Source organism: Capra hircus, chromosome 5, assembly GCF_001704415.2.
Source record: "Capra hircus breed San Clemente chromosome 5, ASM170441v1, whole genome shotgun sequence".
Classification (NCBI taxonomy): domain Eukaryota; kingdom Metazoa; phylum Chordata; class Mammalia; order Artiodactyla; family Bovidae; genus Capra; species Capra hircus.
This window is the reverse complement of record NC_030812.1, coordinates 92,065,171-92,076,090: the sequence shown is the minus strand read 5'-3', so window position 1 is coordinate 92,076,090 and position 10,920 is coordinate 92,065,171. Positions and strand designations below refer to the sequence as shown.

The 10,920-nt window shown below is 43.2% G+C and overlaps 1 pseudogene; it reads left to right on the top strand.

Annotated features, from left to right (window-relative positions):
* LOC108636135 lies at positions 9,312-10,641 on the top strand (annotated as a pseudogene).

Genomic DNA, 10,920 nt, shown 5'->3' with positions numbered 1-10,920 from the left:
GTGCATTGACTCCCTTAACAAAAGGAGGATGACATAAGAACTGAAGTGAAGTGAAGTCGCTCAGTCGTGTCCGACTCTTTGCGACCCCATGAACTGTAGCCCACCAGGCTCCTCCGCCCATGTGTTAGTAAGTGTAATAATTGCAATAAATTGTAAGACATCAAAGAGTTCTTAACGTGTTAATAAAATACATATATACACATTTACACACAGATGTGTACCTATATATGGTCTTCCCAGGTGGCGCTAGTGGTAAAGAATCTGCTTGCCAATGCAGGAGATGTAAGAGACATAGGTTCCGTCTTTGGGTTGGGAAGATCCCCTGGAGGAGGTCATGGCAACCCACCCCAGTATTTTTGCCTGGAGAATCCCCATGGAGGCCTGGCAGACGACAGTCCATAGAGTCATAAAGAGCTGGACACAACTGAAGTAATTTAGCATGCATGCGCATGCATATACGATATATATAGGAGGTCACATATACATAGAAAATAACCAAGCACTTATCTTGCCTCTCCTATGCAAACTGTACCTCAGCATAAACAATTGCTTATGAGGGAAAAATAGCTCTTAAAAGCCTACCAGCTAAGAATTAAAGAAATAATTTGTCTTTTTAACACACCTTAAGAATTACTGGATCTAACTATTATCAATGACTGCTAACATTACACACACACACACACACACACACACACACAAAGACAACCAGGGATTGTCTTTTTGAAAACAAATTTACAGAAAATATAAAGGACAAAAATCACCATGAGGATAAATCCAGAAAAATCTAGACTGAGGAAAACTTCATAGGATGAACCATTCATTTCTTCCACAAAAGCTTGAAGAGAGAGAAAAGAAAAAGAGAGACAGACAGACATATGGAGACAACCTAAAGATTTAAAGAAATTTGAGAGGTTTATCATCTCTCTATATATGGATGTCATTTGGATTCTAAGTCAAAAAACAAGCTAAAAACAAAGTGAAAATGATATAAAAAATGGGGAAATGGAAGCGTGATTGAATATTTGATAAACTCTGCTCAATGTTGTGTGCCAACCTGGAAGGAAGAGGGGACTGGGGAAGAATGGATACATATATGTGTATGGCTGAGTACCTTCACTGTTCACCTGAAACTATTACAACATTGTTCATCAGCTATACTCCAATACAAATCATTTCCAGTGTTAAAAAAATAAAAAATTAAAAAAGAGCTGTTTTAGAAATTTCAAGGATTATCATTCTATTGAATGTACAAAAAAAAGTCTCCATCTTTAAGAAAAATATTTAAAGATGATGTGATAGCTTCAAAACTCAGGGATGGGTTAGAGAGAGACACGAAGGTATCAAGTATCAAGGAAGCAAGTTTGGTCATGAGTTGTGAACTGTTGAAGCTGAGTGATAGGTACATAGAGAATTATTATACTGTTTTCTTTGCTTTTATTTGTATTTAAAATATACTAAAATAAAATAGTAAAACAGGAGGTAGCAGAGAGCAAATTCTTCTAAGACCTAGAACTATGGCTTATCAAAACCTAAATGAGTTGCAGTTGCCTGTAGAACTAATACTTTAACAATATTTTGTCCTCTAGAGAGGAAAATCAGAGAAGGCGATGGCATCCCACTCCAGTACTCTTGCCTGGAAAATCCCATGGATGGAGGAGCCTGGTAGGCTGCAGTCCATGGGGTTGCGAAGAGTCGGACACAACTGAGTGACTTCACTTTCACTTTTCACTTCCATGCATTGGAGAAGGAAATGGCAACCCACTCCAGTGTTCTTGCTTGGAGAATCCCAGGGATGGGGGAGCCTGGTGGGCTGCCGTCTATAGGGTCACACAGAGTCAGACACGACTGAAGCGACTTAGCAGCAGCAGCAGAGAGGAAAATATATATAAGCTGAATTGTATTAGTGGGTACTTGTGATTATCATTTTTATAAATAAAACTTTTCATTTTGTATTTATTTTTAATGTGTGTTTTATATATTTATTTTTTGGTCATGCTGCACAGCTTGCAGGATTTTAGTTCCCCAGTGAAAGATGGAACCCACGCCCCCAGGATTGGAAGCACAATCTTAATCACTGGATCACCCAAAAGTTTGGAAGTCCCCAAACTTTAGATTATTTTCCAAATGTGGAGTAGTGAAAGTGTTAGTTGCTCAGTCATATCTGACTCTTTGGAACCCCATGGGGGTGTAGTCTCTGTCCATGGAATTCTCTAGGCAAGTATACTGAGTTGGTAGCCATTCCCTTCTCCAGGGGATCTTCCCAGGGATTGAACCCAGCTTTCCTACATTGCAGGCAGAATCTTTACCATCTGAGCCACCAGGAATTTCTCCTTTACAGTTTTGGTTAAGATGTTGCCAAGTGGGGCCAATGTTTTGATGTAATAGACTCTGTGTATGTCTGCATATATTTAATGGAGATAATGTTTTTGAAATATGCTCACAAGTAATACAATCTCTCTTTTAAACCATTCTTTTTTTTTTTTTTTTTTTGCCATTACTGCATGTCTGAGTTTTTATCACTCCAAGAAAGAAGAAAGTAGGCACCTACTAGGAAAAAGAGGCTCAGACGTAGGAATAGGGAGGATCTGACAGGGGAATTCCTCCTGGAAGAGGGGCAGGAGGCAGAAATGTTTCTGGTGCAAAAAGGAAGGGGTTCAGAGAGACTGGATGTGGGATTGGGGTGCTACTAGGATCCCCTGAGGGGCCTACACACCTCTGGACTTTATGAGAAGGCTTATGTCATTGGTTTAATAGTGCCCCCCGCCAACCCTGAGATCTTCTAATCCCTGGAATTTATAAATATGACCTTATGTGGACAAAGGGTTGTTGCAGGTATAATTAAATTAATGATCTCAAAATGAGATTATTCTGGATTAGGATGAGATTGAAAACCAATGGTAAATCCTCATAAGAGATGAGAAGGGAAAAGAGACACAGACACAGTACATCCTCTGCATACATCCTCCACATAGAGCTTCATGCTGCAAACTTTCAAAGATAGGAACATGCATTCCATCAACGTCAGGTGTGAGTGGAACTGTAGCTCACCCTCCATCTCCTACAACTGACAATCCTTCAGCTCTACTATCTCTCATATGCTCTCCCTCCTCCAGTCAGTAACTCTTCTTGTCTGTTCACTTGATGTCAGCCCCCATATGCCAGCAGTTGTATGGTAGTACTGTATTTTCCAAGGCACTATAGTGTAAGATTAAAAAAAATTTCTTTATTTTTTGTGTTTGTTTTTTATGTATTATTTGTATGAAAAGTATTATAAACCTATTATAGGACAATACTGTATAGCTGATTGTGTCAGTTGGGTACCTAGACTAACTTTATTGGACTTACCGAATGCACTCTCAGAACAGAACTTGTTCGTAGATAGGGGACTTACCATAGAGAGAGAATTAGGTAATGGAAAGATGGAGGCAGAGACTGGAGTTATGAAGTCCAGGAATGCCAAGGAATGACAAGGTTGCCAGTAGCTGCCAGGAGCTAGGAGAGAGGCATAGTGCAGATTCTTTTTCAGAGCCTCTAGACAGAACCCACCCTGCTGACCACTTGATTTCAGACTCTAGAGCTGGAAGAGAATCCATTTTTTTACTGTTGTTTTAAGCTGCTGCATTTGTGACAATGTGCTACAGCAGCCATATGAAATGAAAACACCCTGCTTCTTGTAGGGAACTATGGGAGGCGTGCACCCCACAGGGTGCTCCAGAGTGACCAGATTGGCTCAAGGAGTAGTAACATCAGTGTCACGTGGTTCGGGAGAGGTCCAGAAATTAGAGCTTCAGCTCTCCACTGACTCACTGTCACAAATTATTTCCTGGAGTTCTGACATGCTCCTGATGGCATCGCTGAGAAACCAACGGACCCATCAAGAGATCCCTGTCCCGAAGGATGGCTCCAGTGAGGGCTGTAGCAGGACCTGTAGGTGGAGAGAAGAGGTATAGGCCTAAGACGAAGTTGGTTGGGAAGGACGAAGTAATACCAGACAACAAATGAGCTGACAGCAAACCATGGATTTCACCAGTATGGACATAGAGTGGATTTAGATGGTGGTGGTTTAGCTGCTAAATCTTGTCTGACTCTTTGCTACCCGATAGACTGTAGCCCACCAGGCTCCTCTGTTCATGGGATTTCCCAGGCAATAATACTGGAATTGGTTGCCAATCCCTTCTCCAGGAGATCTTCTTTACTCAGGGATCAAACCTGGGTCTCCTGAATTGCAGGTGGATTCTTTATTGACTGAGCCCCACGGAAGCCCCATGGATTTAGATAGGACAGTCTAAATACAGCCAGAGAGCGGGGGGATCCAGTTTCAACTCAGAGAAGTAGGAGCAAGAAGAGAAATACAATACAGGGACTAGAGATCACCTCCCCAGTTTCATCTTCTTCTTGTCCCAAATTTCTTTTGGGAAAGAGGGAGAAACTTACATTGTTAGAAGAGTTTAATCTGTAATACAAATTAAACTGCAATGGGCCATTGTAATCAAGAAGGGTGTTAATGAGCATGAATTGGACAACTGCAATAATTTTCTGGTCATTAGCTGGGTGGAAGTAGGTAGGTTGAAGGAAGAACTTCGATATTACATCAACTGAAAGTGAAAGTGAATGTCACTCAGTTGTGTCAGAGTCTTTGCGACCCCATGGACTGACTGTATGTAGCCTGCCAGGCTCCTCTGTCCATGGAATTCTCCAGGCCAGGATACTGGCCTGGGTAGCTGTTCCCTTCTCCAGGGAATCTTCCCAACCTAGGGCTCTTGCACTGCAGGCAGATTTTCTACCAGCTGAGCTCCCAGGGAAGCCCATTTCACTAGATACCTTTAAAAAGCTATATGATACATGAGTTGTAGTATAGGGCTTTTTGGTGAATGAATAAACAACAATGCATAAAAAGGCAAAAACCACAAATTATAGACCTTAGATATGTTTCTCATAGTAAAATCTACTATGATTTTTACTAGCTATTAATTTGAACCTAATTGAATTTATTTGCACATCTATCAGCATGTGTAAGAGTCAGCTTTTGACAACAAAAGTCTGACACAACTTTATTTATTTTAGCTTCAGTCTTTCCGTCAAATGCCAGGAGAGATCTGCTTCTTCTAAGGGCTTTGTTTTATCAATCTGGGTGGCTAGCTTTGATTTGGCTTTGTCATCTTGCTGGGGAACTCACAGGTAAGTCTCATTAAGAGTTTTGCTGATGCTAATTTATAGATCAGCAAGTTTGGAGGACTGTTTTTAATGTATTCAGTTTATTTTGAAGCTTTGCATCATTTCTGCTTCTCTGGAGTTAGGTCCATTTTACAGCCAACCAGAAAGACAGTATTGAAGTAATTGTTTGTAAAATGATGATCTTCTATCTGTATTCTCTCCTTGGCACTCTTGCCTGAAGAATCTATCTATTGCTTTCACTCTTTGCTTCATTCTGGATGTACAGAGACTTGTTAGAGGTGTCCTAACAGGTGGCTGGAGTGTCCAGCTCCATTTCAGGGGCCGGGCATCACGTTGACCTCTGCTTTCCTTCAAACACAGTGACTAATTTGCTAGAGTATGAGGTAAAATTCAATAAATGAATCCAAAGTCCCCAGGCAGCTTGGGGTTTGGAAATTCTTGGACTTCTTTGGAGCAGGTTGGCGATTTCTCCTTACCACTAGATGTCCCTGTGTGGCTTTTCTTTTGGACACCAGAGCTGTACCGGACGTCAGTTACCTCTGCTCTGCTGGATGGAAGCAAAGTCCATCGCAGTCTCTGAAAAGGCTGTTTATAGTGGAATATTATCCAAGCTGGGCTTCCATGGTGGCTCATATGGTAAAGAATCTGCCTGCAATGTGGGAGACCTGTGTTCAATACCTGGGTTGGGAAGATCCCCTGGAGAAGGGAACGGCAACCCACTCTAATATTCTTGCCTGGAGAACTCCATGGACAGAGGAACCTGGAGGGCTATAGTCCTTGGGGTTGCAAAGAGTCGATACGCCCGAAGTGACTTAACACACATACATTATCCAAGCTGAGACCAGGCACAGCTTAGCCCTAGTACACTCATTCAAGTCTAAGGGCATGAGGAAGCTGGAGAGTTATCTGAGTCTGCACAGAAATCAGGACTATCTCCACAGAGGTCCCGGTTCTTTTCAACTTGCATTCATTAAAATTTCCCTGCCTCCCAGTGCCCTCTTGGTAACCTAGACCAAAGCTTTAAAAACTATCATGGAGAATTGGTTTAAAAAATTTTTTTTTTCACTTCTACTCTCTTGCAGACCAACACATGGTCTTACTGTGCTTGACTTCACAGGTAACTCACTTGGTGAGTTTGATAACAACCAAAGTGGGTGTTTCCTGTCCAATGAAATGACTGATAATATACTTGGATGTGATGTTGCACAGCAATGTCAGCTGACTGTACAAGGTTTTGTTTTAGAAACATTCTCTTGATTTCTGTATTTCTTTTTTCTTTGACTGGTAACAACTTGCAGACCACTGCTGATACGAGGATCATGCTTTGTGTGGCACTGGACTAGACGTCATCATAAGGCTTAGTTCTACAAACTTGAATGAAAACTAATGGGCTGTGAGGAACTGGAGCAGCTCAAGGCAGCTTTAGATGACTTGAATAGAGACTCACCCAATGTGCTGAAAGTTGTGGTCTCTGTCCTTCTGCCCTAGGTCAGGCCTGGATCTTCCACTGAGCTACTGAACTGAATCTCAGATTAGGGCAACATTAAACAAAAAAGCTGGGCTTCCCTAGTGACTCAGATGGTAAAGAATCTTCCTGCACTGCAGGAGACCAGGGTTTGATCCCTGGGTTGGGAAGATGCCCTGGAGAAGGGAATGGCTACCCACTCTAGTATTCTTGCCTGGAGAATCCCATGGATAGAGGAGCCTGGCAGGCTACAGTTCATGGGGTCATAAAGAGTCAGACATAACTGAGCAACTAACACTTTCACTTTCACTTCAAATGAAATGCAATGGGTGATCCCCAGAGACCACAGCAGCAAAAAGGAAATGAAAGTTTTTGCAACTTCTGAACCTGTTATCAAGTCCAAACAGTTCTGCAAGGCACACAGCTGGCCAGTAAATTTAGAGATGAGTTGTTGGGGCAAGGAATTGCGACTTGATTCAGAAAGCAGGCAGATCTTTGTGTCCCAAAGAACCATCTTGCCTAATTAGAATTCAGGCTTCTTTTATACTAAAAGGGGAAAAAGTAAAGTCAAACATTTCCTGCTTCTGGTCAGTCTCCAGAGAGGATGTGTTAATTTCTTTCTTCCTGTATTCATTCCCAAGTAGGCCTGATCAGGATGTTTGCTGTGAGCAAAAGGTACAATGCTCCTTACCTGGGAGGCAGTGTTCCCAGCGGTGGACCATTGCATATAATTTAAACTTACAGGCACCATCCCTTTAGTGATCAACATATAACAGAACACAAAGGTTCTTCTTTATTACAAACCTTTTTGCAGAAATTAAGTGAATCTTGTCTGCTCTGTACTTTAAAAGAGAAATAAAGGCAATGAAGGATGGTAAATACCATGTACCCGGCTTCATTTTAATAATTAGCCATAGTGACACCTGGGTGGTCAATCGTCTGCTGCTTTATGCTGCAACCAGCTCCAATTACAGAAATAGTGGAAGAATGTTAACTTCACAAACTGAAAAGAAATAGTTTGTTTACTCAACGCACCAACAGTTTGTGCTCCAACCATCATTTATAAAGCCAGTTATTTGTAATGTAAGAGCACAATTTGCCTTAAAAACAATGTTGAGAATGGTGGTTAATTTTCCTGTTCACTCACAGAAAACCATTTAAACCAAGCAGTAATTGACTTAAATAAACACTATTTCTCTCTTTGTTATGACTCCATGGGTCAAGTCAAGGAGCAGAGAACATTGTTATAAGTGTTTGAGATCCCAGTTCCAAATTTTGATAGAAGAGGTTTCTCTTCTTTCTCAGGATGCCCTGTGGAGAAACAGGATTTGTATAAACTTCCTTTGCTCTCGTGGGGATAGACAACAAGATCACATGAGTCTCTCATAGCAGTAGCTAGCAAAGAAGCAGGATGCAGGATTCTATTAGCTATTTATTTAGAACTTGAAGTATGGAACCATGTTTCATGAGCAGTTTTGGGACCTTTGTGCAGGGGTGGCTGGGAGTCAGGCATGTGACTTCATGGAGAAGGAAAAGTCACACGGTGGGATCTAAAAGCACTGAATCAAATGTTATCAACTGGAAGACTAGGATAAAGCCACACAAATGAAAAAGGAAGATGAGAGAAGTGTTCATATGAGAAGAGAGTTGAAGGACAATATATGCAGCTTTGTCAGCCCGGGGTTGAAATTCCACAGATGAAGGCTTATTTTCATATATTCACATTTCGGGGCTGGAAGCCACTCAGGAAAGGCCCTAAATATGTCCTTCCAGAAAGATGACTCTAGTGTGGACCAACATCTTTAATGTCTCTGATGGGTAATATAATAGAGGTGGGAAGGATATAGGTCTCATGGAACCAAAAGCGCATGCAGTTTGTTGGGGCTTTAGGGGGAAAAAAATCAAACTAAAAAACATAAAATTAGGTATAAAATATACATTTATTTAGATAAGAAAATAAATAAAAACAATATGTCCATTTTAAAAAGCTAACAAGTAGATGTCCATCAACAGATGAATGGATAACAACGTTGTGGTATATAGGTATATATATATATATATATATATATATATATAGTGAAATATCACTCAGTCATAAAAAGGAATGAATTTGGTCAGTTGTAGTGAGGTGGATGAATGTAGAGCTTGTAATACAGAGTCAGTTGTTATATAGAAGTAAGTTGGAAAAAACAAAAATCGTATAATTAACACATATATATGGAATCTAGAAAAATGGTACCAACGAAGCTATTTGCAGGGTAGGAAGAGATGCAGACATAAAGAACAGACTTGTGGGTCATTTTAGGGCGGCCAGGGAGCGGCCCAGAGGAGCAGGCGGTAGCCTGAGGAGCGAGGGATGGAGTCGGGAGCCACGTGGTGTTGACTGGAGTGCCGCACAGCTGCCGCCGCGGCAGCGCCTCCGATGCGGAAGCCGTTTGTGGCAGACGCCGGCTGCCCAGGACTAGGGTTTCATCTCCTCAAACGGTTTTGAACCAATGAAGCTGGATTCTCTTTAAAAAGACAGACAACCCATCGTGTGAACTACAGAGTTGGTGGACAAATTTATGTTAGGCGCATAGTGATGTAATGCCCACAGATTCCTGCAAGGGCCCCTAAGTTCTTTGAGGACCACTTTGCCTTTGAATCAGAGAGGTGCAAAGCTCGATAAAGAATGGCCCTTGTGGATAAGAACAAAGTCAAGTGACAGCGATTGGACAGAATTTGCGAAGGTATCCGCCCCCAGAACAGCCCCCTGAACCCCTGCCCCCTGGTGGCACTGCTGGCTGGCAGAGACTACACCCGGTGGAAATGCCCATCCTGAAGGACCTGGCCACTGTGGCCTTCTGCGATGCACAGTTCACTCAGGAGATCCACGAGAAGGTTTTAAACGAGGCAGTTGGCGCCATGATGTATCACACCATCATGCTCACCAGGGAGGACCTGGGGAAGTTCAAGGCCCTAAGAGTGATTGTGCAGGTAGGCAGCGGCTACAACTAGGTCGACGTCAGGCTGCAGGTGAACTCGGGATCACAGTGTGCAACATCCTGTCCGCAGCAGTGAAAGAGACAGCGGTCTCAACCGTCTGCCACATCCACATCCTTAATCTGTACGGGCAGAACACCTGGCTGTACCAGGCGTTGCGTGAAGGCACGCGGGTGCAGTGTCCAGCGGATCTGGGAGGTTGCCTCGGGCGGGGGGCGGGGGGCGCACATCTGCGGGGAGACACTGGGCCTCACTGGCTTCGGTCGCAATGGGGCAGGCAGTCGCGGTTTGAGCCAAGGCCTTTGGATTCAGCGTCCTATTTTATAACCCCTACTTGTAGGATGGGACAGAGCGGTCCCTGGGCGTGTAGAGAGTCTATACCCTGCAGTTCCAGAGCTACCGTGTCTCCCTGCAATCTCAACGAACATAACCACCACATCAGTGACTTCACTGTAAAGCAGATGAGGCAAGGCGCCTTCCTAGTGATCGCGGCCTGCAGCAGACTGGTGGATGAGAAAGCCTTAACCCAAGCCCTCAGAGAAGGAAGGATATGAGGGGCGGCCCTTGATGTGCACAAATCGGAGCCTTTCAGCTTTGCTCAGGGTGCCTTGAAAGATGCACCAAATCTCATCTGTACTCCCCACACAGCCTGGTATAGTGAGCAAGCCTCCTTGGAGATGAGGGAGGCAGCTGCCACTGAGATCCGATGGGCTATCACAGGTCGCATCCCAGAGAGCTTAATAAACTGTGTGAACAAGGAACTCTTTGTCACAACAGCTCCCTGGTCAGTAATAGATCAGCAAGCAATTCATCCAGAGCTGAATGGTGCCACATACAGATACCCGCCAGGCATTGTGGGCGTGGCTCTGGGAGGACTTCCTGCTGCCAAGGAAGGGATCATCCCCAGAGGCATCCTGGTGATCCACAACCTCCCCGCAGTGGCACATCCCTCTCAAGCTCCCTCTCCCAACCCGCCCACAAAATATGGGGACAATCAAGAGCACCCCAACGAGCAATAGCAGCAAGTGACGAAAGGCAATCATTCAGATACACCTGGGACCAAGAGACAGTGAAAAATAAATGAACTAAGAGAAAAGGAATTTGACAGTCTTTTTAAGTGATTCTGGACATATGCATCATTGACATTGCAGTGTTACAACTACAAAAGAGCTAGAAGTCGAGACATGGGAAAACTGAAGATGCTGTCTGCTTGCGCAAGCGCTGAAAGAGACTAGGATGTGATTTATTAACGACCAACTTCTGTTATTGTGGGTTAAGTTTTTCATCTGTGCATCAAA